This window comes from Chiloscyllium plagiosum, unplaced genomic scaffold, assembly GCF_037043375.1.
Source record: "Chiloscyllium plagiosum isolate Xiang-an unplaced genomic scaffold, Cpla_swu_hap1 HiC_scaffold_11, whole genome shotgun sequence".
NCBI classification, from domain to species: domain Eukaryota; kingdom Metazoa; phylum Chordata; class Chondrichthyes; order Orectolobiformes; family Hemiscylliidae; genus Chiloscyllium; species Chiloscyllium plagiosum.
Genome location: NW_028270149.1, coordinates 44,262,842 through 44,285,251, shown reverse-complemented (window position 1 = coordinate 44,285,251; position 22,410 = coordinate 44,262,842). Strand labels below are relative to the sequence as shown.

The window sequence follows — 22,410 nt, the reverse complement described above, 5'->3', positions numbered from 1 at the left end:
ACGGAATTTATAGCAAAAATTTACAGTGTGATGTAACTGAAATTATACATTGAAAAATTGATTAAGTCTTTCATCTGTTTGAATACCATATAGTTTCACTTCTTTCAAGTGTAAATCACAAAACGTTTTTAAAAAAGTTGAATTCTCAGGTTAGCTGTTAACAATGGGTGATAGCTAGACAATATGTTCAACAAATAAAGATGCACACCATGACACTCATGGATTGGCAAGCCTGTCAGGCAGCCTTTTGTCACTGTTAAGGAGCATAGAGCTCTACCTTAGCAATTATATCTGATTATTAACCATCTACTTTTCTTAAAGCTATAGAGATGTTGCATTCTTCCTGGTGCTAAAACAAGCCACCACCAGTGCCCACAACATTAAAAACTTTCCTTCTTTTGTAATCTTTTTGCCAATTATTTTAACTCCATATCCTCTAACTACTAATTAATGAAAGGTCATGAGTGTGTTGCCAAGCAAAGAGACCTAGGGGTGTGATTGCATAGGTTCTTGAGAGTGGATTTGCAGGTAGACAAGATAGTGAAGAAGGCGTATGGCATGCTTGCCTTCATTGGTCAGTGCATTGAATACAAAAGTTGGATATCATTTTGCAAAAGTACAGTACGTTGTTGAGGCCACTTTTAGAATACTGCATTTAATTTTGGTCTCCCTGTTTTAGGGAAAATGGTATTAAACTTAAAGGGTTCAGAAATGAATTACAAGAATATTGCTAGAATTGGAGGGTTTGAACTATGGAGAAAGGCTGAATAGGCTGGAGCTATTTTTCTTGGAGCATTGAAGGCTGAGGAGTGACCTTATAGAAGTTTATAAAATCATGAGAAACATGGAAAGGGTAAATAGCCAAGGTTTTTTTTCCAAGGCGTGGGAGTGCAAAACCTAGATGGCATAGGCTTAAGGTGTGAGGGAAAGGATTTAAAAGGGACCTGAGAGGCAATGCCTTCACTCAGAGGGGTGTGTGTGTGTATGGAACACGCTGCCAGATGAAGTGGTGATGGCGGGTACAATTACAACATTTAATTGGCATCTGGATGGGTACACAAATAGGAAGGGTTTAGAGGGATATGGGCCTGAAACAAGAGATTAGGTCAGTTTAGGCTATCTAGTCGATGTGGATGAGTTGGACCAAAGGATCTGTTTCAGTGCTGTATAACCCTATGATTCTCCTAACCTACCTGGTAGTAGATTACTTGCTGTATCAAAACATTACATGTTTGGTACACCACTATAAAATTTTCCTATCAGCTTCTCTGCTCTAAGGAGAAGAATCCTAACTTCTCTAGTCTCACCATATGACTTAGTCCCTCTTCCTTGATATTCTCTAGCCATGATTGACATCTTATTTTCTTACCCCCAAAAAGGCATAGAACCAATAAGCAGCAACTGTGGAGCATCTGTCACAATATAACTAGTTTCTAGCAATAATCTTGTTTCAGATGGGCCTGAAAGTCTGAAAGAATGCAATAAGCATCAACCACTGGAATGATGACATAAACATGTGGTGAAACAGTGAAGTAGGATCTCATGGTAGAAGGACCTAAAGCTAGATTCTCTCAATTGTCTTTGGCATCTTATAGAGCCTGTTCTTATAGCAAGTAAGTAGTTACAGAAATGCATCCTGTTTATTCTACAAGATTCTTCTTATCAGATCAAAAGGTGGCTAAGCTCACACATACTAGACAACAAAAGTCCCTAAATAACCCTCACATTTAGAAGATGCAGATGGCAGCTCATAGAACAATTTGATCACTCCACCCTCTCCCTGCCCACTTTTGTGTTCAATCAAATTTCTGCGTTTTGCTGTCCAGATAGTTCTTTGACAAAGCAGATCTATTGATCTATTGTTCATTTAATATTCTGATGTTTGGGCAATGAAAGGGTTAATGCAAGCATGCTCCCTCAGTTCTACTCAAGAAGACTGGCATGGTTTCAACAAGTGAATCTGTCATCCTCAATCTCTAATCCATTCATAGCACAAGAGGAAGGAGGGCGTATCAAAGGGACTCAATTTTTAAAAATCTGTATTGCTCGTCTACTCAACAAACAGGCAAGTGCTAAACTTTATATCTCTGTTAATAATCTGAAGACTCACTCTCTACTGATCAACATTTATGTGCCATTTTATGTTCCTGAGTGATGATTTGGAATAATTCTATTCATCCTAGTATGTAGTCTCCTGTGCATTAATATTGTTCATATCAATTTCCTTCATTTTTTAGTGACAACTGCATGTGTAATCCTGATGAATAGCAATGATTCAATTTCGACTTGTAATGCTGCATTCATATGAATTTGCCAATTCTTGTCGGCATACTTTGCATTCTATGTAAAGGGAATAAATAAGCCCACATTTGATCCTGAAATTGTATGCACATGTCTCTGTTGGTTCCTCTATATATAAAAAGCATACAGAGTAAAGGAAAATTACTAATGAAAATGCTATTGACTGATAAGAATTACATGGGGTAGACTTTGAACTTGGTGCTGAGATGTAAGACTGACATAGCAGATTGGCTACACAGTGTGGAAATCTCCTGAGTTTCCTTTCATAATAGACTTTCTTGTTGTGGAATCACATTATTTGCTACTTGGGAGGTTGTTGAACTGAAGAATATAGGGAGCATGAAATAATGATTTAAGCATAAGCTTGATTTTAGCGAGCTGAATAGATTCAGCAGTATTGCAAGGACAATATGCAAACTCAACAAGAATGCTAAGTGTCAGACAGCAGCACACATACTAATGAGGGGATAGTTGGAAAAAGAAAGAGATATTTAAATAAAGACACAAAGGCTGATTCCATGGTCCCAGTGCACAGTAGAATTCAAAAGAGGCATGTAGCAGGAAATCAGCCTTTGCCAGTGGGGGCGTATTTAAACTGGATGCATTGATATTAGTGCAGAAATTGTGTGGGAAAGGATTTAGGGTGGTATACTTTGAACTCAAAAGGAATAAGAACGAAATTCAAATGAAGAATGACTGCAGAATGGGACAAAATAGATAGTTTGCAACAGAAAATACACACACGTGCAGATCTCTGTTTTGCTTTAGTTGATAAAGTAGAATTTCTGCCCATTAGCTAACTTGTTTGGGGAAACTCTTGTAGACACTTAGGTCAGTTACATTTGTGCCTAGCTGAGCTTTTTGGAGCAAACTTATGGACTTGTGCCAAATTTTTAAGATTGACTTTAACAGGACTGTGATTGCTCATCCCTGATAAACAAAGCAGATTTAGGATTGCAAGTGTACAGCTGCCCAACACTGGGCACAGCAGAAGGAGAACGAGCAACAGTAACACACCAGCCACAGAGTCCTCACTGTGCAGAAGGAGTTCTAGCTTGACTTCTCAGAAAGCAGAGGTGAGGAACCTGCCAGCAGTCATCAATACCACCCAACAGGGTATACAGACCAATGGTTAGTTCGGTTGTGTGACTGAAGAAATTGTGCTTGTTCAGTCAGTTCATTGCTGATTCAGCAAACCTCTATTTACTGACTCAGGCACCAGGACGTGTAAGTAAAAATTACTGCCACTTTGGACTTTAATGCCTCAAGATTGATGAGGATAGTTACTGGAAATACATCAAGGATGTTGCAGTTGGCTATCCGCAAATGCATCAGTAAGAAGTGAACTATTTGCAAAGGCAAAGCCATAAACATTACTCCTCATGGATGAAAACACACAAAATGGCAAAACTTTGGGGTATACAACAACCCCATTCATTACCTGGCCAGATTATCCAGATTCAGATTAGAAAACTACATGATGAAGGAGCAGCACTCCGAAAGCTAGTGCTTCCAAGTTAACCTGTTGGACTATAACCTGGTGTTGTGTGATTTTTACTATGGTTAGACAATGATGCAGAACAAGGACGTGGTTTAATCAAACATCTTTATTGATTATATATTGTCACTTCAAGTATACTGACACAAGAACAGCAATTTGCCTTCCCCCATGCAAGAGTCCATCCTCAAATGGTTGATGTACCAGAAATCCCTTCACAACTTTGAGAGTTAACCAGACCACTCATCCCAAATGATTTTGGTGACTGTCTTATGCTCCAGATGTTCATAGTGTGAAGTATACTGTTCAGATCAATGCTCATAACCCCTTCAGGATATCAGATACATATTTATTCAATTCCCGATCATCTGGAGTTGTTGCCAGATGATTGTGTTTGTCTTTGCCTCTGCTCATCTTGTGGATTTTTCCCAACTGAAGCCAATTTTTACAGGGTCACTGCCGTGCAAGTACAATAGCAATTACTACCCCAATCACAGTTTAAGCACCAAGTCACATACCTCACTGGCCACAACCCATCCTTCAATCTTCTCTCAGTCAATACGACTCTGTCCGCAATGCCCACTGGAGTCCAGTATCTCATCATTGTTCAATGTGCGACCATTACAGACAGGAAGGCTTTCAAACAATGTATAACATTAATTTTTATTTACTGAAACCAAAAGTGAACAGAAAGCAAAACAACAAAGGCTGAATTTTGCCTCCAGCATACAAATGCTTACATCTTGAGCAACAAGTAATTTATACTCAATGACTGATCACTAACTAGAACCAGGTGGTAATATAACCCTATGTGGCCTGTAATGCTGAACATAGCTGTGCTTTGTCATATACAAGGTGATGTTTTTTGAGTTCAACATCCTCACATTCCTCTTTGGAAGATTGCTCCCACTCTACCAGTTCCTCAGCATTCATCACTGCCCCAACATCTGCTCTAGTTGTACAGAATACAACATGCTAGAACAGTTCAGTACACTCTGACTGGAGTGTAGTGGCAATTATCCACCAACATGTGTATCAAGGCTTTCACAGAAACCATCCATGGCAGATTACACCTCTTCATCTCTTTTCCCCATGACCAGGTAGGTGCTGTAGCCAGACCAGTAACAAAGCGGCTTCTCTCAGATGCAGTCATCTGGAGGAATTGGCATCGAGAGCAAAAAGCATTGCTCCTCCTCTATCTCTGACACACACTAAGGGACCTTCGGCTGCGATCTCAGCATGTGGTGGAGGCTGTTTGCTTTCTGCTCCAGGGTACTCCTGCTCTAGGGCTGGCCAGCACATCCAGTCCTCCTCCATCTCCCTGCACTGTTGTTGCATAGTGACAACAGCGATGATCACACTGCTGTGGCTGAGTCCATTGGTTAGACTGGCAATGACCCTGTGTCAGAAACATAAGGAACAGTCAACAGTTGCATCACTTCTAAATAATGTTTTAACGTGCCTGTACATTAGATCAGACAAGTTACATTCTGACAAGGAGGACTATGGAATGATTCATTCTGCCAATTTTCCATTGACTTTATTTCAACACATACTCCAATAGTTATGCTGCAGAGGGATAATAGCAGAGTATAAATGCTGCAAGAGTACTTATACCCTCCTTCCCTAGCATCAATACCACCCACGAAAGATATAATTGAATATAAGAGTTTTCCATTATCATTGAAGGACTCTCCATCTAAACCTCTGCCTCTCGTCCAAGGCGAGGTGGCCCTCAGGTTAAACCACCACCACTTCTCTCTCTCTCTCTCATTGTCTCTCTCTCTCTCTATCTCTCACTCTCTCTCTGTCTCTCTAATGATTGAGGACTATGGCAACTTCACCTTTCCAACTGAACGATAAAAGGCCACAGTAATTGCTTACACTCCCTTTTGCACTTTATGTGTGCCCACAATTATCGTTTTTATGATTGCCTGTGATTACCTCTGCGTCAGAAAGATGTGTGATTGTAATTTGCGGGGACCAATAACACATCTATCATTAGCTATGTCTAGCATTTGAACCCCTCAAGATAAAGTCACCACAGTCCCAAAGAACCATAGAGTTGCTCTCTCATTAGAGAGACAACTGGTAGTGAGTTTAACCTGATGTTTACCTCCTCTCAGGTGTGGGCTGATGTTGGAAAGCAAGACCTTCACGGTTACCTCAATCATTCTGAGAACTGAACCCATATTGCAAACTAGCTGTCTAGCCAACTGAGCCAACAAACTCCCGCATACCTGTGCACAATATGCATTTCTCAAGCACAACAATACAATGCAGATGATACGAACCTGTCAGGTTCATGACAGATATAGTTGCCCCTTGAAGGACTTGCTATTATTCAGAAATGGATCTTGTCCTTTTGGTCATTAAACTGTCAGCGAGTCCACAAAGTCGCAGGTATTTTTCACATGAAGGTCTCTATTAGCAATCAGTCAATCATGGGAGGCAATGCTTGTAATGCCGAGCACCAGGCTCAACCTGGTTGTCAGTCCTCAAAATGGGCTACAGCACCTTGCGCACAATGAGGTCCCTGCTGCTGGTACATTACTATTATTGTTCCTCCTCCTACTGTGCCCAGTACTGGGCAGCTGCACTTTTGATCTTAAACTTGCATTTTATTAGGGATGTGTAATCAAAGCTTGTTAAAGTCAATCTTAAAAATTTGGCAAATGTCCATAGGTCCACTCCAAAAAGCTCAGCTAAGCACAAATGATTTAAGTTTCTAAAAAGGTTTCCCAAACAGGTTAGCTAATGGGCAGGAATTCCACTTTATCAATTAAAGCAAAACAGTAATCTGCAGATGTATGTGCTTTCTGTACCTCTGTGTTGCAAACTATCTATTTTTGTCCTGTCATGCTGTCATCCTTCTGAGCTTGTATTCCTTTTGAGCTCAAAATATACCACCTTTTCCCTTTCTATGATGTCCCTTTCTATGAAGCAGTCCCTGATCGGATCAAGAATTCTTGGCATCTAGATTCTATCCAGTGGGTGGTAAAAATGAACCTGTCCAATACTGAGGTAACATTCTGTGTAACTGAGGCTGATAACAAGTAACCATCCCATTAGACAGGCATCTCGCTTCCCTGGCAAGACTCTCGCCTCAACATTCGGAACGTTGATGGAAAATGTGACTTGTTGCTCCTGACTTTCAGATAGGCCTCTCTGGACTTCTCACATAACTTCCCAGACAGTATGGTGATGGACACATTAGCCAAAGTCCTTTCAGTAATGTATTCGTGAAAGAAATCATGCCATAGACAATGAGATGCTCCATAACATCTTAAGCAATTCACCAAAATGCAAGTTATCAACTGTCCTGATGTGGCATTCCAGAAATTTCTGTTTTTGTTTCAGGTTTACAAGCTTCATAGTTCTTTCTTTTTTTATATAAGCAAGTTCAAATGTTGATTAAATGGCAAGCAGGATTCTAGCAATCTCTGCTTTAAACATGCTCAGAGATTGAGCTTCCATAGCCCTCTCGGGTAGATAGCTCCAAAGAGCTACAACCCTTTGAGTAAACAAATTTTTCCTCACCTCCATGAATGGTAATCACCTTATTTTTAAGTTATGCCTTTTTTATGGATGCTTGAACACTATGTAAGCAAGAAGGAGGGTATTCATTTAGGGTGAAATTTCAGGGAAAATTCAACAAGTCTTATGACATCATATAAGGACATCAGAAATAAACTTTAATCTGGGGGTAATAAAGGACAGAAAGAGTGGGAAGTTTTGGGTAAGGTTATGGATAGTGGTGGAAAAACAGTCATTTTACAGCATGATAATCAACATTTGGAGTGCATTGATCAAGTTTAATTGGCACTGATCACATAATTAAGAATCAGAACAAGTCATGCACTTTATATACTGAAAAATGTGTTGCTGGAAAAGCGCAGCAGGTCAGGCAGCATCCAAGGAGCAGGAGAATCGACGTTTCGGGCATAAGCCCTTCTTCAGGAATGAGAAAGGTGTGCCAAGCAGGCTAAGATAAAAGGTAGGGAGGAGGGACTTGGGGGAGGGGCGTTGGGAATGCGATAGGTGGAAGGAGGTTAAGGTGAGGGTGATAGGCCGGAGAGGGGATGGGGGCGGATAGGTCAGGAAGAAGCTTGCAGGTCAAGAAGGCAGTGCTGAGTCCGAGGGTTGGGACTGAGATAAGGTGGGGGGAGGGGAAATGAGGAAGCTGGAGAAATCTGCATTCATCCCCTGTGGCTGGAGGGTTCCTAGGCGGAAGATGAGTCGCTCTTCCTCCAGGCATCATATTGCCATGGTCTGGCGATGGAGGAGGCCAAGGACCTGCATGTCCTTGGTGGAGTGGGAGTTAAAGTGTTCAGCCACAGGGCGTTTGGGTTGGTTGGTGCGGGTGTCCCAGAGGTGTTCCCTGAAATGTTCCACAAGTAGGCGACCTGTCTTCCCAATGTAGAGGAGGCCACATCGGGTGCAGCGGATCAGTAAATGATGTGTGTGGAGGTGCAGGTGAATTTGTGACAGATATGGAAGGATCCATTGGGGCCTTGGAGGGAAGTGAGGGGGCAGGTGTGGGCGCAAGTTTTGCATTTCTTGTGGTTGCAGGGGAAGGTGCTGGGAGTGGAGGTTGGTTTGGTTGGGGATGTGGACCTGACGAGGGAGTCACGGAGGGAGTGGTCTTTCCGGAACACTGGTAGGGGAGGGGAGGGAAATATATCCTTAGTGGTGGGGTCTGTTTGGAGGTGGCGGAAATGACGAAGGATGATACGATGTATCTGCAGGTTGGTGGGGTGGTAGGTGAGGACAAGTGGGGTTCTGTCCTGGTGGCGATTGGAGAGGTGGGGTTCAAGGGTGGAGGAGTGGGAAGTGCAGGAGATGCGGTGGAGAGCATCGTTCACCACGTCTGAGGGGAAATTGTGGTCTTTGAAGAAGGAGGCCATCTGGGTTGTTCGGTATTGGAATTGGTCCTCCTGGGAGCAGATGTGGCGGAGGCGAAGGAATTGGGAATATGGGATGGCATTTTTACAGGGGGCAGGGTGGGAGGAGGTGTAATCTAGGTAGTTGTGAGAGTCGGTCGGTTTATAGTAAATGTCCGTGTTGAGTCGGTCACCCGAGATAGAAATGGAGAGGTCTACGAAGGGGAGGGAGGAGTCTGAGACGGTCCAGGTAAATTTGAGGTTGGTTTGGAAGGTGTTAGTAAAGTGGATGAACTGTTCAACCTCCTTGTGGGAGCACGAGGTAGCGCCGATACAGTCATCGATGTAGCGGAGGAAAAGGTGGGGGGGTGGTGCCAGTGTAACTGCGGAAAATGGACTGTTCCACATATCCTACAAAGAGGCAGGAATAGCTGGGGCCCATGTGGGTGCCCATGGCTACTCCTTTGGTTTGGAGGAAGTGGGAGGATTGGAAAGAGAAGTTGTTCAGAGTGAGGACCAGTCGAAGGAGAGTGTCAGTGGAAGGGTACTGGTTGGGTCGGCTGGAAAGGAAGAAGCGGAGGGCTTTGAGGTCCTTGTCATGGGGGATGGAGGTGTATAAGGACTGGATGTCCATGGTGAAGATAAGGCATTGGGGGCCAGGGAAGCGAAAATCATGGAGGAGGTGGAGGGCGTGGGTGGTGTCCCGAACGTATGTGGGGAGTTCTAGGACTAAGGGGGACAGGACCGTGTCGAGGTATGCAGAGATGAGTTCGGTGGGGCAGGAGCAGGCTGAGACAATGGGTCGGCCGGGGCAGTCAGGTTTGTGGATTTTGGGTAGGAGGTAGAAACGGGCGGTGCGGGGTTGTGGGACTATGAGGTTGGAGGCGGTGGATGGGAGATCCCCTAAGGTGATGAGGTACTTTATATATACTTATGTTGTATTGTTCTGAGGAAAATGAAGGGCTAAATGAGAATGGACACAATGGTACAAAGATGCAAGACAAGACTATTTTCCCCAGAGTTTGTTTGACTGAATTTGATTTTTTATTGTCACATTCAGCAAGTCACAGAGAAAAGTATTGTTTTATGTGCTATACAGACAGATTGTACTGTACGGAGTGCAGCAGAACAAAGTGCAGAATACAGTGTTATAGCCAGAGAGAAGGAGAAGAAAGAGAGATCAGATGAACATTTGAGAGGTCTGTACGAAAGTCTGATAACAAAAGAGAAGAAGCTGTTCTTGAATCTGTTCCTATGTGTCTTCAAACTTTTGTATCTCTGCCCAACGGAAAAGAGTGGAAGAGAGTACAACAGGGAGGGAGGGGTCTTTGATTATGTTGGTTGCTTTCCAGAGGCAACAGGAAGTTTGTATGAGTCAATAGATAGAAAGCTTCCTCGCATAATAGACTGGGCTGTGGTCATGACTCTCTGTAATTTCTTGTCGTCTTGGGAAGAACAGTTGCCATACTGTGCTGTGAAACATTTAAAAAGGATACTTTCTATGGTGCATCAATAAAAATTGTGGACATGCTGAATTCCTTTATGCTCCTGAGGATGTAGAGATACTGTGGTGCTTTCTTGACTATCGTGTTGGTGTCGGTGGACCAGGGAAAAATTGTTGGTGATCATCATTCCCAGAAACTTGGTGTTGTTGATCATCTCCACCTCAGCACCATTGATGCAGACAGGGTTTGCCATCCACTCCACTTCCTCAGGTCAATGACCAGCTCCTTTGTTTTGCTGATGTTGATTGTGAGATGGCTGTCTTTACAACATGCAGCTAAGCATTCAATCTTTTTCCTGTATTCTATTTTGTCACCTTTTGAGAAAAACCTACAGCAGTGGTGTCATCAGCAAATTTGTAAATGGAGTTGGGGCAGAATTTGGCCACACAGTTGTGAGTGTATAAGGTGTATAGTAGGGGACTGAGTATACAGCCCTGTGGAGCACTGGCATGGAGGATTATCGTGGAGGAATTGTTGCCTCTTTTTAATGATTGCAGTCCATGGGTCGTGAAGTCGGGGATCCAGTTACAGAGGGAGGGTGTTGAGACTTAAGACATAAAGTTTAGAGATAAGTTTGTTTGGAATCATAGTGTTGAAGGTGGAGCTGTAGTCAATTGCTAGGAGCCTGACCTAGGTATTAGAGTCATAGAGTCACAGATTCGTACAGCATGGAAACAGACCCTTCGGTCCAACTCATCCATGCTGACCAGATATCCCAACCCAATCTAGTCCCACCTGCCAGCACCTGGCCCATATCCCTCCAAACCCTTCCTATTCATATACCCATCCAGATGCCTTTTAAATGTTGCAATTGTACTAGCCCCCATCACTTCCTCTGGCAGCTCATTCCATACACGTAACACTCTCTGAGTGAAAATTTTGCCCCTTAGGTCTCTTTTATATCTTTCCCCTCTAATCCTAAACCTATGCCCTCTTGTTCTGGACTCCCCCACCCCAGGGAAAAGACTTTGTCTATTTGTCCTATCCATGCTCCTCATGATTTTATAAACCTCTATAAGGTGATGCTTCAGCCTCCGACGCTCCAGGGAAAACAGCCCCAGCCTATCCAACCTCTCCCTATAGCTCAAATCCTCCAACCCTGGCAACATCCTTATAGATCTTTTCTGAACCCTTTCAAGTTTCACAACATCTTTCCACTAAGAAGGAGACCAGAATTGCACACAATATTCCAACAGTGGCCTAACCAATGTCCTGTACAGCCGCAACATGACCTCCCAACTCCTGTACTCAATACTCTGACCAATAAAGGATAGCATACCAAACACCTTCTTCACTATCCTATCTACCTGCGACTCCACTTTCAAGGAGCTATGAACCTGCACTCCAAGATCTCTTTGTTCAGCAACACTCCCTAGGACCGTACCACTAAGTGTATAAGTCCTGCAAAGATTTGCTTTCCCAAAATGCAGCACCTCGCATTTATTTGAATTAAACTCCATCTGCCACTTCTCAGCCCATTGGCTAATCTGGTCCAGATACTGTTGTAATCTGAGGTAACATTCTTCACTGTCCACTACACCTCCAATTTTGGTGTCATCTGCAAATTTACTAACTGTACCTCTTATGCTCGCATCCAAATCATTTATATTAATGATGAAAAGTACTGGACCCAGCACCGATCCTTGTGGCACTCCACTGGTCACAGGCCTCCAGTCTGAAAAACAACCCTCCACCACCACCTATGTCTTCTACCTTGGAGCCAATACAGTATCCAAGTGGTGAGTTCTCGCTGTATTCCATGAGATCTAACCTTGCTCGCCCATCTCCCATGTGGAACCTTGTCGAATACCTTACTGAAGTCCATACAGATACATCTACCGCTCTGCCCTCATCAATCTTCTTTGTTACTTCTTCAAAAAACTCCATCAAGTTTGTGAGACATGATTTCCTGTGCACAAAGCCATGTTGACTATCCCTAACCAGTCCTTGCCTTTCCAAATGCACGTACATCCTGCCCCTCAGGATTCCCTCCAACAACTTGCCCACCACCGAGGTCAGGCTCACTGGTCTATAATTCTTTGGCTTGTCCTTACCACCCTTCTTAAACAGTGGCAGCATGTTAGCCAACCTCCAATCTTCTGGCACCGCATCTGTGACTATCGATGATAAAAACATCTCAGTAAGAGGCCCAGCAATCACTTCTCTAGCTTCCCACAGAGTTCTGGGTATACCTGATCAGGTCCTGGGGCTTTATCCAGTTTAATGCGTTTCAAGACATCCAGCACTTCCTCCTCTGTAATATGGACATTTTTCAAGATGTCACCATCTATTTCCCTACATTCTATATCTTCCATGTCCTTTTCCACAGTAAATACTGATGCAAAATACTCATTTAGTATCTGCCCCATCATCTGCGGCTCCACACAAAGGCTGCCTTGCTGATCTTTGAGGGGCCCTATTCTCTCCCATGTTACCCTTTTGTCCTTAATGTATTTATAAAATCCCTTTGGATTCTCCTTAATTCTATTTGCCAAAGCTACCTTATGTCTCCTTTTTGCCCTCCTGATTTCCCTCTAAGTATACTCCTATTGCCTTTATACTCTTCTAAAAATTCACTCGATCTATCCTGTCTATACCTGACATATGCTTCATTCTTTTTCTTAACCAAACTCTTAATTTCTTTAGTCATCCAGCATTCCCTACACCTACCAGCCTTTCCTTTCACCCTAACAGAAATATACTTTCTCTGGACTCTCATTATCTCATTTCTGAAGGCTTCCCATTTTCCAGCCGTCCCTTTACCTGCGAGCATCTGTGCCCAATCAGCTTTTGAATGTTCTTGCCTAATACCATCAATATTGGCCTTCCTCCAATTTATAACTTCAACTTTTAGATCTGGTCTATCCTTTTCCGTCATTATTTAAAATGAATAGAATTATGGTCACTGGCCCCAAAGTGCTCCCCCATTGACATCTCAGTCACCTGCCCTGCCTTATTTCCCAAGAGTAGGTCAGGTTTTGCACCTGCTCTAGTAGGTACATCCACATACTGAATCAGAAAATTTTCTTGTACACACTTAACAAATTCCTCTCCATCTAAACCCTTAACACTATGGCAGTCCCAGTCTATGTTTGGAAAGTTAAAATCCCCTACCATAACCACCCTATTATTCTTACAGATAACTGAGATCTCTTTACAAATTTGTTTCTCAATATCCCTCCGACTATTCGTGGGTCTATAATATAATCCCAATAAGGTGATCATCCCTTTCTTATTTCTCAGTTCCACCCAAATAACTTCCCTGGATGAATTTCCGGGAATATCCTCCCTCAGTACAGCTGTAATGCTATCCCTCATAAAAAACACCACTCCCCCTCCTCTCTTGCCTCCCTTTCTGTCCTTCCTGTAGCATTTGTTTCCTGGAAAATAAGGTGCCAGTTCTGTCCATCCCTGAGCCATGTTTCTGTAATTCCTATGATATCCCAGTCCCATGTTCCTAACCATGCCCTGAGTTTGCCTGCCTTCCCCGTTAGGCCTGTTGCATTGAAATGAATGCAGTTTTATTTATCAGTCCTATCTTGTTCGTTGCTTTGTCCCTGCCAGCCCTGACTGTTTGACTCACTTTGTTCTCAACTGTTCTAGTCTCAGATTGATCTCTTTCCTCACCACCTCCCTGGGTACCACCTCCCCCCTACCTTGCTAGTTTAAATCCTACCAAGCAGCTCTAGCAAATTTCCCTGCCAGTGTATTAGTCCCCTTCCAATTTACATGCACTCTGTCCTTCTTGTACAGGTCACTTCTACCCCAAAAGAGTTTCCAATGATCTAAAAATGTGAATCCTTCTCCCATATACCAGCTCCTCAGCCATGCATTCATCTGCGCTATCCTCCTATTCCTGCCCTCACTAGCTTGTAGCACTGGGAGTAATCCAGATATTACTACTCTCGAGAGCCTCCTTTTTTAAATGCTTGCCTAACTCACTTGGAACCCCACGTACCTCTCGTTACATTCGAGCCAGTCTCAGTACCAAAAACTTGGCTGTTCATGCTACGTTCCCCTAAGAAAACTTGTTTGAACTGGGGAATGCCACACAAGACTCCTGCCGAACTCTCGTACCTTTCCTGGAGTTAACCAATGTATGTGACTGTATCTGAGATTTTCTCCCTTTCCAATAACTACCATCCATCACATCCCCTTGCTCTTGTAAATTTCTTATTGCCTCTAACTGTCTCTCCAACTGATCCATTCAATATTTTAGGATTCGCAACCAATGGCATTTATTGCCGATATAATCCTCAGTAACCCATAAACTCTCCCTAAACTCCCACATCCGACAAGAAGAGCATATCACTCTACTAAGGGCCATTTTTGCTTCTTTCAATTTACAGAACCAGAAAATAGCACTGTCTTATTCTTCTACAAAACACTGCTCCAAGTTAAATTAATACTTATGGATTATCTTTTAAGTTTAATCAAGAGACATAGCTCAATAAAACATATAATTAAGAAAGAACCCAATCTACTCACTACTGCAGACTTATTTTAAAGCCATATTTAAAATCCACTCATCTGCTTCTGTGCTGTGACCTTGCCCAGACAGATTCTTCCAAGATCAGTTGTGAATTTCACTGTTTTTTAATTTTCTCAGACACACTCCGATGTCTAGCAATACATGAGTTTATTCTTGTTATCCAGATGAACCACAGGTGAGTGTAGGGCCAGAGAGAAGGCACTTGTTATGGACCTGTTGCGCCAGTAGGCAAATTGCAGGAGTTTCAAGGCAATTTAGTAGTCTGGAGCTAATATGAACCATGACTAACCTCTGGAAGTACTTCAGAAGTATAGAGGTCAGAACCAGTGAGCATAGTGATTGAGGCACGCTGCAGGAGTTTTCTTTGGCACTGGATGAGGGTGGTCTTTTTTGAAGCAGGTGGGTACTTCAGATCATAGTAAAAAAGAAGTTGACAATGTATGTAAATACTCCCACCAGCTGGTCAGCACAGTACCTGAGTGCACAGCTGGGAACTCCATCTGGGCCAGTCACTTTCTGTGGATTCATTCTCAAGAAGGCTGAAATGATGTCTGTAGTGGTGATCCAGAGTGCAGTGCATCAACGCAGTTGGGATAAATGACATTGTTTCGCTGACCTTCTGTTCAAAGTGAGCTTAGAATGCATTCGGCTCATCTGGTAGGTATGTACTGTTGACTATGATTCTGTTTGACTTTACTTTGTTGCCCATTGTGTTATGTAAGCCTTGCCACAAACAACAGGTGTCCATGTGGTTGATTTGTGTCTCAAACTTAATTTAGTTTTGCCTTTTGGTATCTCTGAAGGTCTTATGAAGGTCATGCCTGGATTTCCTGTAGAGGTCAGGATTGCCTGATTTGTATTTCAGAAGGGAGTGGATCTCCCAGTTCATCCATGGCTTCTGGTTGGGGATTAAGTCAGATTAACTTTGGGGTATTCTGCCTCAAGACTACTTGTTGCACTGTGTAATACATCAAGTGTACTCTTTATGTCTGCATGGATAGGATGTAGACTGCTGTCAGGATAGCAGATGTGAACTCGCGTGGCAGGCAGTAGGGACAGCAATTTACTAGAAGATATTCTAGGTCCAGAAAGCAGGAACATGCAGGGGTCATCTCGTCTGAACACCAAGTGTTGTTGATTAAGAGACGACCCCACTGCCCCTTGCCTTGCCTGAGGACGCTAAGCAGTCCACCTGGTGAACTGAGAAACCCTCAGCTTGTAAGGCAGGATATAGGAGGAGTGAGCCATGTCTCTTTAAAACAGAGTACACAGCAGTCTCTCAATTCCCTTTGGAAGGTGAGTCTAGCTTTAAGTTTAGGCATGTTGTTTACAATGGCTTGGATGTTTGCCAGGGTAGGGGACGGTTGGGACAGGGATGGGTTTTGAAACTCTGACGTTTCAGTCTCACCTGAAGTCCCATCTTCCACTTTCCTGGGCTGATCACTGCTCCCAGTCGATCCTGGGCAATGGTAAAGGAAGTCTGCTGATCCGAGAAGTGTGTGCTCCCAATGGGGTCCTGGGCACCAATTACAGCTTTGAGTGTTCTGGCGGAGGGGTGGGGGGGTTGGAGGGGGCCTGTGGTTGGTTCAGTCTGGCCTCCTTGAGTGAAATCAAGAACCAAATGTTGGCACCAAAGTAACATATATGCCAGAAGGGCCAGTGAACGGAGTAAAGTAACAAACATAAGGAGAACAGGGAAAGCCGCTCAGTTAAAACTTTGGGTGGATATAATAAGTGAAGGACAGAGCAAAAGCCATGGATTGGCAAATGTGTAAGGCTAAAAGTCCTAATGCAGTTGTGGAAGTGGACTTGAAAGTCAGCATGGCCGAAGAAAAGATTGTGCATTTGCAAAGTGAATTCTGATCATATGAGAGAAATCTTGTGATAATTATCTGTAATGAAATAGGAGGGTGAGTACGGTATCTTTCAAAAATAAGAACTATGGAACAGGTTGGATATATAACGAAATATAGCCACCCTTATGATCAACAAGTTTTAGGAGCTCCAGAAAAATTAATTAAAACCTATGAGGTGGACAGGTGGAAAGAAATCAGTGTCTGCACTGAATTACCAAAGAGGGGAGAGCCAGCCTTATCATCCAGATGCACAGGAGAAAGTACTCTCTAATGGTACATGAAAGGCTAAAACCACACCAGAGACTCAGGTTTTGAAGAGACACTTAATGATCCCCTACTGTAGGAAAGTAATCTTGAAGATCTTCTTAGCTTATTTAGTAATATACAGCTGGGGATGTAAGTCAATCCATGTGAAGACCTCATTTTTGTAGTGTGAAAATTTTCAAAGGGAAGTATTTTTGCAACCACATAAACTTGCAGATGATATAACAGAAAACCCAGGAGAATAAGTGTTTTCTTATGGGTTAGATGATGCAAGAGGGATTTAATATTTCTCAGATACATCTGCTTTGCTGAAAGTAGGCTGTACTCAGCTTGTAACAGAACCAACGCTGTTCTATTGGCATAATAGAGAGAAGGTAGCAAGCAGCTTTCATTTATGCATGTCAATGTTTACCTGTCGTGAGTTTCTATAGAATTTGAGCAATGTACGATAGTTAAAATAAAAAGGGAGTTTAACACTAGAAATCAGGCTTCAAAGGTTTTTAAATATATACAACTGAACCTCATGTGTTTTTGCTTAAGTTGCATTGAGTTTTTAGGAAGGCTTTCCACCACAAACCTAAGTGAGGTTTTCTCACTGCATCTTATCAAATTCATCTCATGAACTATCAACTCTGTCACTATGACATCAGACATGTCCAGTCCTGGCCCCAACTTACTCTGCACCATTCTGAAAACAACTCACCACTGTGCAGATATCCTGGAATTCACCAGCTTCCCTTGTGCTGCAAGCATCTTGAAAAGCCCATTTGTACACCTAAACAAGCAATATCAGTGTGGAGAGTGTGGTACTGGAAAAACACAGCAGGTCAGGCAACATGACTAACTGGGATGAGGATCAGAAAAGTCTGATCTTTTCCTCCCCCCTTCAGGCCACTGAGTTCAGTTCTCAAATCTCATATATCACATTATAGGGTCATCGAGTCAGAGAGTTGTACAGCACAGAAACAGACTCTTCGATCCAACTCGTCCATGCCAACCAGATATCCTAAGTGAATCTAGGCTCATTTGCCAGCACTTGGCCCATATCGCTCTAAACCCTTCCTATTGTTATGCCCATCCAAAAGCCTTTTAAGTGCTGTAATTGTACCAGCCTCCACCACTTCCTCTGACAACTCATTCCATACACGCACCACCCTCTACGTAAAAGAGTTGTCCCTTGGGTCCCTTTGAAATCTTTTCCCGCTCACTCTAAGCCTATGACCTCTAGTATTTGTTTTCCCCCAACCCAAGGAAAAGACCTTGTCAATTCACCCTATCTATGCTCCTCATGATTTTATAAATCTCTATAAGATCGCCCCTCAGACTCCAAAGCTCCAGGGAAAACAGCCCCAGTCTATTCAGCCTTTCCTTATAGCTCAAACCGTCCAACTCTGGCAACATTCTTGTCAATCTTTTTTGAACCCTTTCAAGTTTCACAACATCGTTCCTATAGTAGGGCCAATAGCAATTCAGTATTTTATTGCTGCATGCTAATTTTGTCAGGCATGATAAAAGAAGAAGTGTATCCTGACAATTTGCAAAACTAATAAAAAATTGAACTGAATGTTCATCAGGAAACGAAAGGTCAGCAAATGATCTGAAAATGTGCTTGAAAATCTACAAGTGCTTAATGAGTTGCGACAGTGGTAGATCTTAAATCTTGAATATACATAAACTATTAACAACACAGTGATTGACAATTGGAGCTGGTAATCTGCCTCAACTTGATCGTGCATAATTTCAGTTTATCTCATGAGCTAACACAAGTGATTCATGAGGGACATTGAGAAATAATTATTTAAATTTGTATCAAATATGCCTCAGGACATTTTGTACCACACAAAAACAAATGCTATTTTTCTCGTTAAAACTATAATTTTCTCATTTTCAATAGGCATACAGAAAATGAGACATTTCTATGGAATGTACTGCAGATGGCTGCAACATGGCAAGTTAAAAGCTCTATAGACATAATTAAACAACACAGTAAGACCAATTCCATTGACATTTAAAGCCTGGGGGAGGACATGTGGCCCATCTTGTCCATACCCGCCAACAAAAATCTGACAATACTAATCCTATTTTCTAGCTGATCCTGGAGGCCATGGTAATGCAAGTACATATCTAAACACTGCTTAATTTTTACTACAGTTTCTGAATCAAACACCTTTCAAGCAATGAGTTGTAGACTCCCACCATCTTCTGGGTGAACACAATTTTTCCTTGACTCTGCTCTTAGCCATCCACCTCTTATCCTAATTCCACGTCCCCTGGTTTTTTACCCCTCTAGAAATGCAAATCCACCCTTATCTATGCTCCTTATAAATGTATTCACCTCTGTCAAGTTCCGTCTCAACCATTATTACTCTAACAAAAGCAGCCCTAGCCCTAGCCTCTCTAATGGTATAAAATAAAGAATGCAAATAATGGATATCTGAAATAAACAAAAAGAAATAAATTGCTGGAGAAATTCAGCTGGTTTGGCAGCATCTGTGGAGGGAAAACAAAATTAATGCTTCAACTCCAGCGACCCTGCATCAGAGCTAGTAACAGCTGGGAAATGGTGGTATTCATTCTAATGATAGGGGTGGGGGCAAGAAGAATAAGTGGATAGGTGGGGAGGGAGCACAGAGAGTGAGAGATAAGAGAGTAGATGGACAAAGGGACACTTGTAGTAAGCCAGGGAAGAAGAGAAGCTGGATAGATAATAATGGCTATTACATGTAGTTGAAAATGGGTTGGCAAGGAAAGGTCTACAGCTTAACCCCACAAAGATCCATCTCCAATTATCTGCTCATTCCTTCCTGCACCCTCTACCCTCGTCATCAGCATAAATACCACCTTTTCACAGCTGCTTCTAGCTCTGAAGAAAGTTGCTGGACTTGAAGCATTAACTCAGTTTTCATTGCCCACATGCTGCCAAATCTGCTGAGTTTCTTTGCCAGCTTTTGTTTTTGTTTATCATTACCCTTTCAATCCTTTCCTAGGTCTCAGACTCTTCAGCCCACGTGGCAACCTGGTAACTTTCCTGTGTGCCCTTTAGTGCAATAATTTACTTCCGATGCTGCAATTTCAACATACCACTGTGTTCCCTGGCCAACATTTCTGTCCCAGGCCTGCTACAGTGCTCCTGCAAGCTCAACACAAGCTAAAGGAACAACACATAAAAGCAAATTACTGCGGATGCTGGAATCTGAAACCAAAAGCTCATTTTTGACAATGCGTTGACAAAGGGTCAGTTAGACTCAAAATGTCAGCTCTTTTCTCTCCTTACGGATGCTGCCAGACCTGCTGAGATTTTCCAGCATTTTCTCTTTTGGTTTCTAAAGGAACAACATTTCATTTTCCACTTGAAGACCCTGCAGCCTTCAAGACTCAACATAAATTTTAATAATTTTAGAACCTGAACACCACCTTCCATATTTTTCATCCACCATACACCCAAGTCCTGTCGTGAAATGGATTGCTTTCAGCACAACCAACAGATTGCCCCCACTGGAGTGATTGGAATGAGGTATGTCAGATGGACCTCATAGAATATAAATTTCCTGACTGGGACTCTTGACCTGCTCTAATCAGGGAGCCCTGGCTGACAGATATAAACAGGAGTGTCAGGGATTCTGCTCACTCTAGGGGCTGGCTGTGAATTAGCGGGTCAGTGTCATGTACTATGCATGTGTAAATAAAGGGGACTTGGTGCCGATATACCAGCATTTGTAGAGTTATTTCAGTAACCATGAAAGAAAAACATGTCCCTGAAGTGATCTGTTTGCAACAGACGTCTTTGTGTTGGACATCATGCTATTATTTGGGAAACGACTTCGTTGATTCTGCCGTTTAAGACTGAATCTAGTATGAGGAAATAATGTGTTATTTTTTCCCAGGCAAATGACATTGGGGCAGAGAAAAAGCAATAAGCAATTCCCCTAACAGTGTGTGGACCCACAGTTTTTTGGGTTGTTAACAGCTTACCTTTTTCTGAGGCACTAGATACTAAAACCTCACAAAAGTTGACATTGCACACACAAACCAGTCAGTGTAAAAAAAAAGCATCTCGTGTCTTTTTAAAATCTTTCTCCACTCACATCTAAAATATGCTCCTTCGTCTTGAAATTCCCCACCATTGAGATAAGACACCTGCCATTCTTCTTATCTATATCCCTCATGATTTTATAAACTTCTATAAGGTCACCCCTCAACCTGCTTTGCTCTAATGAGAAAAGTCCCAGCCTATCCAGCAACATCCTGGTGAACCTTTTTCTGACTTTCCCTCCAGCTTAATGATACCCTTCCTATAACAGAGCAACCAGAACTGGACATAGTACTCCAGAAGAGGCCTCACCAACATCCTGTACAACCTCAAGATGACGTCCATTTCCTATATTCAAAGACCTGAACAATGAAAGCAATCATGCTAAACACCTTCTTAACTACCTCATCTACATGTAATATAAACTTCAAAGAATTGTGTACCTGAACCTCGAGGTCTCTGTTCTACAATATCATACAAGGCTATCTTTAAATGTATAGGTTATACCCTTGTTTGTCTTACCAAAATGCAAAACCTCACATTTATCCAAATTAAACTCCATCTGCCATTCCTCAGTCCAGTTCAGTCCGCTACATCGATGACTGTATCGGCGCCACCTCGTGCTCCCACGAGGAGGTTGAACAGTTCATCCACTTCACCAACACCTTCCACCCCGACCTCAAATTCACCTGGACAGTCTCAGATTCCTCCCTCCCCTTCCTCGACCTTTCTATTTCTATCTCAGGCGACCGAATCAACACAGACATCTACTACAAACCGACCGACTCCCACAGCTACCTGGACTACACCTCCTCCCACCCTGCCCCCTGTAAAAACACCATCCCATTCTCCCAATTCCTTCGTCTCCGCTGCATCTGCTCCCAGGAGGACCAGTTCCAAAAACGTACAACCCAGATGGCCTCCTTCTTCAAGGACCGCAATTTCCCACCCGACGTGGTCGACGATGCCCTCCACCGCATCTCTTCCACTTCCCGCTCCTCTGCCCTTGAGCCCCGCCCCTCCAACCGCCACCAGGACAGAACCCCACTGGTCCTCACCTACCACCCCACCAATCTCCATGTACAGCGTATCATCCGCCGTCATTTCCGCCACCTCCAAACGGACCCCACCACCAAGGATATATTTCCCTCCCCTCCCTTATCAGCATTCCGTAAAGACCATTCCCTCCATGACTCCCTCATCAGATCCACAGCCCCCACCAACCCAACCTCCACTCCCGGCACCTTCCCCTGCAACCGCAGGAGGTGCAAGACTTGCGCCCACACCTCCCTCCTCACCTCCCTCCAAGGCCCCAAAGGAAACTTCCATATCCGTCACAAATTCACCTGCACCTCCACACACATCATCTATTGCTTCCTCTGCACCCGATGTGGCCTCCTCTATATTGGGGAGATGTGGCCTCCTCTACTTGCGGAGCATTTCAGAGAACACCTCTGGGACACCCGGACCAACCAACCCAACCACCCCATGGCTCAACACTTCAACTCCCCCTCCCACTCCACCAAGGATATGCAGGTCTTTGGACTCCTCCATCGCCAGACCATAACAACACGACGGTTG

At 43.2% G+C, this 22,410-nt stretch overlaps 1 protein-coding gene across 1 annotated transcript in view; it reads left to right on the top strand.

Annotated features, from left to right (window-relative positions):
- The first annotated feature begins 1,967 nt into the window (after nt 1-1,967).
- Nucleotides 1,968-22,410, top strand: part of gdpd2 (glycerophosphodiester phosphodiesterase domain containing 2) — a 139,438-nt gene continuing 118,995 nt past the window's right edge. The window contains exon 1 of the mRNA XM_087992011.1: nt 1,968-2,065. The gene's annotated coding sequence lies outside the window, so the exon portion shown is untranslated. The remainder of the gene's footprint in view (nt 2,066-22,410) is intronic.